Genomic DNA, 6792 nt, shown 5'->3' with positions numbered 1-6792 from the left:
TCGTCAGGGATGTGGGATTTAGCTAGTGGGTTATTTTCACCCATTGGGTCCCTAGTTTTCAGTCAGATTCTTTATTCCCATATCTTGATCAGACCTAGGTTTCTAGAACTTCAACAGAACTTCATGAATTAATTAGTTATATGTTCCAAATAAGATTTCAATGTTATTATTTAGTTTATTGCATGAATTTCAAAACCCTAGCTATGTGTTTCTTTAGTTCTTGAATTTTATATGATAGATCATATATTTTAGTTATTCAGTTATACATGCCTAATGTATTAATGCATCAGTATCAGATTAAATGTTGTATTCTCAATATGCATGTTTACTTTTGATCTATCCTGCATTTACAGAAACTCAGTCATAATAAGTTAATTACATAATTAATTGGGAGAAGCATAATAGCGAGTTGGACTAGGGTTCAGCAAACCCAATTAGTCCGAGAAGTACTAGCCAAGTAGGTTATATGTTCCTTTTATTGGCAATCAGTTTAGTGATCACGCCAGCATTCCTTTATACCTTTTACAGGGTGTATTAGGTCCTCTTGATGGGGCATATACATCGAACTCCATATTTAGCTCATGTGGTTTTATTATCGGTTGTTAGGAGCTCCCGCAGTTCAGTCAAACTCTCTTGCATTGATCTTTTATGAGTATTCAGTTTCAGCATGTTATAAATTGGTCATTGCATTCAGGTAGCTCAGAATTCAGTATTTCATGTTCCGATTATTATACTTGCTCTTGCGCTTGTTCAGTTCTGTCTTATTTCAGCTTTACTCTGTCCTACATGGTCAGTAACTTCAAGTACTGACACATACGTGCGCTACATCTTTTCGTGATGTAGGTTCAGGTTCTCAACATTCAGATCGCGCATAGATCGATTCCCGATCTCTAGATTAGTAGATTCAGTGGTGAGTCTTCATTCTTCGAGGACAATAGTCATGAGTTCATTTTAGTCTTTTAGTCTTTTATTTTCATTTTTCTCTAGACTTATTTGGGGATTTTCCCTGTATTTCTAGTCGAGTAAAGGCTTATTTCAGGCATAGTTAGTTTCAGCTTAGCATTGAGTTTCAAATTTCTTGTATTAAACTCATCAGTATTTAATATATTTCAGTTATATTATATGGGTATTCCCCATCTTTTTATTAGAGTATGATTTAGCTTCCGCAAAAGTTTATTCTCTTTAGTATGCTCATGATCATGCTAGCAAGGTTAGTTTGGGATCACCTGTGGTCCTAGTTTTCGTGTCTGCGTAGCATTGTATTGTTAAAAATGTTTGCGTTATCCGAATATATGGTTTCTCTCATGCCACTTTCTCGCTCGTGGTTTCAATTAATGAGGGGTATTTTGGTCTTATCCTTACCCCTTTTGCTTAAAACATGTTGTAGTAATAAGTTAGGTGTCCAAACTGATTTGGGTCAGTTTTAATAATCTTAAATTACAATAAGGATTTTAGGAGAGAATTCAAGAAAAGAAAATAAATGAAAAGGAGGAAAAATCAAGATTTCTTGCGAATCGAGGATTTATTTCGCCAAATCATTGTACGTAATTTTTCATTGTGTTGGGTTTGTTAACCCACAAAAAAAATATGTAAATTTCATCCGTAATTTTAATCTTGATGTTGAATGAGTTGAGTTCTTAAGGTTTTGTTCTTCTTGCTTTGTTTATGAAGTTTGATGAATTTTTAGGTGAAGATTTCGATTGTTGATGGTGGTTCTCAAGGAAAAGAGAGTATATTCTTGTCAACTTTTATTGGGTAATTCAATCAAAGATATTTTTGAGGGAATCAATCTATTCTAGGCGAATTAGAGTCAGAAAATGAGAAACAAAATTAGTCATGTTTTCTTGGAAAGGGGCTGGCTTGTCGTGCCAGCTTTGAGCCAGAAAGTTCCCTGTGAAATTCAAGGGTTGGATCCTAATGCCACTCTGTTTTCCATGGGCTCCTGCCTCGACCTACTTTCAGTAGTTTGATTCTTGTGAGTTCCTTTAAAGTATGCTTCCATTCTTCCTGTTTCTAACTACTCTAAAAGACTTCTAAACTATAATATATCGTAACTTGAAATAAATAAATGATAATCTAAGAAAACAAGAATAATCATTTTTGGAAATAAATATGGAAATCTGAAAATTTTCCAGCTTTTAAAAGTGAGATTTAGTCATTTTCAAACAGCCATAACATCTATCTCAAGAGAATTTAGGGTGATTTCTTTATATTTATGGAAAAATATTGGAAATATCTTTCAAACAGTGCCGAGTTTGCAAAATTTCGAGGTCGTAAGAGTGAATATGACTTTCAGAAGAGGGTTGTTGGATTGAGGAAAGTCTAATCCGGATTTCAGTAAGGGCAACATTTTCTTTTCACCCTAGGATTTCCGAATTTGTTTTAAGGGTTATTTCGGGGTAAAAACCTAGTCGTTAGTTCAGTTTCACAAAAATTAAGAACGCTTAGGGTTGGGTAGGAAAGAGAAAAGAAGAGAAAGATAAAGAATTATCCAAGAACGCCAAGATCGTTGCATGGATTTCGTCGGGAGTTATTTATCTCTCGTAGATTTGATTCATGGTTCCAGAATGTTTTTGGGTTTAATCTATTGGGTAATGACTTATTTAGTGATATTAATTTCATGGTTCCAGAATGTTTTTGGGTTTAATCTATTGGGTAATGACTTATTTAGTGATATTAAGTATTTGGTGTGGTATCTATTGAAGATTGGGAGGTTTAGAATTGAAACCGGAGAAGAGAAGCCATAGTACCCGTCTTATAGACCCTGCCGCACTGTGCCAGCCAGAGAGCCTGAGGATAGCCTCTGTCCCCCAGGATATGGGACTTTGCGCCTCTTAGAGCGCCAAGGCCACCTGGGGACTCCGTACTTTTCCTATCTTTTCATTCAAGTTCGTAAGTGATGAACATATCATTTCTAGTTGATTCCAAAACTCTATAGTACATCTATACATCATGAAATCATCCATAAACATGATCATTATCCTTTATTCCATAATACAATTCAAGGGAAGCTAAGAACAAGGTAAAAGTAGTTCTGAGTCATGTTTCAAATTTAAGAAGTCAAAGTAAGTTCTTAAACTTTTCAAAGAATCTTAAACAACCATTTTAACTTTGTTTTAAAGCTCAAGTTACAAGTTGAGAAAAGAGTAAAGAGTGGAGTTAAAATATCAAAATCTATAAGGGAACTAAGTATTCCGTAGTTGTTAAGTTTCAAGTTAAGTAAAGAGTAAGAGTTGAGTTCATCTCACAAAAACTATAATAAAACTAAGTATTTCTTGAAGGTTTATAAATGTTTTCACATTTGAGTTAAGAGGAAACAAAGAGTTCCAAAAGAGCTTTGAGTAAGAAAAGGAATATTGGTTCTAAGAGGTCTTTTGAAGCTAAAACGAGTTCAACAAATTATCTCAACCCAGAGGAAGGAAGTTTTGCAAAAAGCATGAGCTAATGTATATTTTGAGAGTATTATCGAGCACCGGTGTGAGTATGAGAGTTGATATTAATTCAAGTATTTATGGAAATCATGAAACCATCATGGTTGTTAATGAGTCATACTTTTTAGATCATCATGTAAGTTATGCTAGTGTAACCACTAAGTTAAGTAAGGTCCTATACCGATGGAAAGGTATAGGATGGTCCTCGGGAATGTGAAGTAAAATGTTATATCATCACTTGGTCTCAAGTGATGGTTGTCGGTTAGAGAATCTTCCACAAAGGTTATGTTACATTCATATATAAGTAAAGTTGAGTTTGTTATTGCATTTCTTTACCGAACTAAGTTGTTTTATGGTTTTACAAGCTTTATATATATCACATGTGTTTAAATTGCTATATACATACTTTTAGTTGAGAATAATCTTTATTTGAGCAGAGCCAAGGTAAGTTCGTCTTAGTTCCCTCAAGCTTATGTCATGCCTAGCATTCCAACTCGCATACTCATAAATTCAATATACTGATGCCAGTTGCGCTGCATCATTTTATGATGCAGACTTAGGTAACATGGATCAGCATGCAACACATCGTTGAGCAGTCCAGAGTTAGTTGGTGAGCTTCCTCGCATTCTAGAGGACATCCTTTTTAATGCTTTACTATTTTAGTTAATTAGGATGGTCTGGAGTCTGTTCCAACTTCCACATCATCCAGTTTAGAGGCTTCGTAGACAATTAGTAGTTCAATTCTAGAATCTCTTTTATTTTATCATTTAATATGTTCAAATATTAAGACGTAATGCCATTTTGAATAAGACAATTATCTAAGTTATTTGACGAGAATTCTTTTAATTCATTATCAGAGATATGTATAGTGTGCCACTTAGCTAAGTAACATTGGCCGAAGGGTTCGCTCACGGCCATCAATGGTAATCGTCTGTCAGTCCAGCCAGGGTGTAGGCTCGGGGCTTCACAAACGTAGTATTAGAGCATATAGTTCAAGAGTACTACGGAGTCTATGAAGCCGGGTTTTTAAAAAGTCTTAGTCATTGGTGTGAAGCGTGCCACATCTATGATTAGGAGGTTACAACATTTATGAATTCCTCACTTCTTTCATACTCATTTCGTGTGTTAGAGATTATCTCTAAAAGTTTCCCTCTAATTCGGGCTTACCCGTGTTTTAGATATCAATGCCTTCACAAAGAGAAGTAAGAGATCGCCCGCTAGGATAAATGTTGAAGCTCGCGAATAGGAGTTACCTAATGCACCGATGTGGAACCCCAATGAGAGGTTACCAACACCAAATTCCGGGAAGCTATCCAAATGTTAAGTTAAGTAGTAACCAACCAAGGGGGAAACTGAGAGAAGCTCAACAAGAAAGGTTTTACACATCGAGGGTTCGTGAGTTTCTGAGAATCAATCCTCCCAGCTTCACCGGATCAAGCACTATTGAGGATTCGGAGAACTTTGTGAAAGAATTGAAGAAAGCGTTTAATGTAATGCACGTGGTTAATGCTGAGAGAGTTGAATTAGTTGCATAACAAATGAAGAATGTTGCTAGAACTTCGTTGTACCAAAGGAAGGAAGGCCGAGTTGAGGATGCACCACCTCCAAGTTTGGGTTTTTGCAAAGAAGCCTTCTTGGGGAGGTCCTTTCCACGAGAACTAATGGAATCAAAGGAAAGGGAGTTCCTCACTTTGAAACACGACTCCATGAGTATTCATAAGTATGGGTTGAAGTTCACCTAACTGTCTCGACCTCAATTTCATAAATCAAAGGGGTATGCACCATCATCTGCTAGTGCACCTGCTCCTAGAAATAGAGGTGAGTATGATGGCCAGAATTCGCAGAATTACAAGGCTAGGCCAATCTTGTCCCAAGGTAGTGTGACACAAGGAGGTAGTTGGTCTCCTTCATGTCGTACGTGTGGTAAAAGCGACCTCGCTAAATGTCATGATGGCCAGACAGGTTTCTTCAAGTGTGGCAAAGAGGGTCACTTCATGAGCGAGTTTCTAAGAATAAGCAATGTTGTGGAAATCCGGTACTACAACAAATTTGATTATTAGGGATAAATAATTTTGTCATTATAAATCATATTTCGTCACTAAAAATCGTGTATGATGAAAAATAATTCGTCACTCAGTCATCACTAAAAGTATGGTATTAACTAAAAAAATATAAATCATCTCAAAATGCTAAAACATTTGTGACAAATTTATTTGTTGTAAAAAGTATACTTTTTGTTGTTAATAGTATGCTTTTGTCACTAAAAAGGTTATTACTACCAACAAAATTATATTTTCGCTAATTATTTACTTCAATAAGTGACGAATTCAATTGTCTCTAAATTTATATATATTTCCTCGTTGAATGAAATCTAATTTCATTACTCATGACTATAGTTTATATACAAAAAAATATTTTGTTCCTAAATGNAAGATTTATTTCGCCAAATCATAGTACGTAATTTTTCATTGTGTTGGGTTTGTTAACCCACAAAAAATAATATGTAAAATTCATCCGTAATTTTAATCTTGATGTTGAATGAGTTGAGTTCTTAAGGTTTTGTTCTTCTTGCTTTGTTTATGAAGTTTGATGAAGTTTTAGGTGAAGATTTCGATATCTTTTTTTAACCCTGGCAAGAAGCTCACACTTTATGCTTCCTTGGGGAATCGTACTCAGAACGTTAAGGTTGAAAGTGAAGAGTGCTTACCATCAGACCAACTTTGTCTTCTTATTCATTTTTGTTTTATTTTAAACTTGATTAACTTCTTTGAAATTTATACTCAAACACAAATGCATGAAATTTATCACTCGCATTTCATTCAAATGTACGTCATATTTGAAGTAAACCGTGTATTTTCTTAAATATGTTTATATATATTCAGTACAATTTTGTCATTTTCTTTATTTATATTTGTAAATTTTTAAAATTATTCAGTACAATAATAAATTTATTTAAAATTTAACTTTTGATTTTACTAAAATAAAAATTAATAATTGGTGAAGTTGAACATCGATACCAATAACTCTAGTACTTCATCATAATATATTTGAAATCCTCGTTAGTTCATTTCTTTTATTTGTGTTTTTTTTTAGTTTATTCAATTTTCACACTGGTGAAAAAATTAATAGAAATTCATGAAATATATTGCACATTTGCAAAGTCTAAGTTTGTAATTCGATGTTATCTTTGTATAGTTACTCTACGTACGTATGTGAAATTACTATTAAATATGTACATATTTATATACAAAAGCAAATATATTGACTTACTCAACGTATTTTATCAATCACAAATGAATAGACATGCACAAAACTTAGTGCAATGACTTGAAATTGTTTTTATCGTGCTTATCAATGAAAG

Source organism: Solanum pennellii, chromosome 12, assembly GCF_001406875.1.
Source record: "Solanum pennellii chromosome 12, SPENNV200".
NCBI lineage: Eukaryota > Viridiplantae > Streptophyta > Magnoliopsida > Solanales > Solanaceae > Solanum > Solanum pennellii.
Note: the sequence above shows the minus strand (reverse complement) of the source record.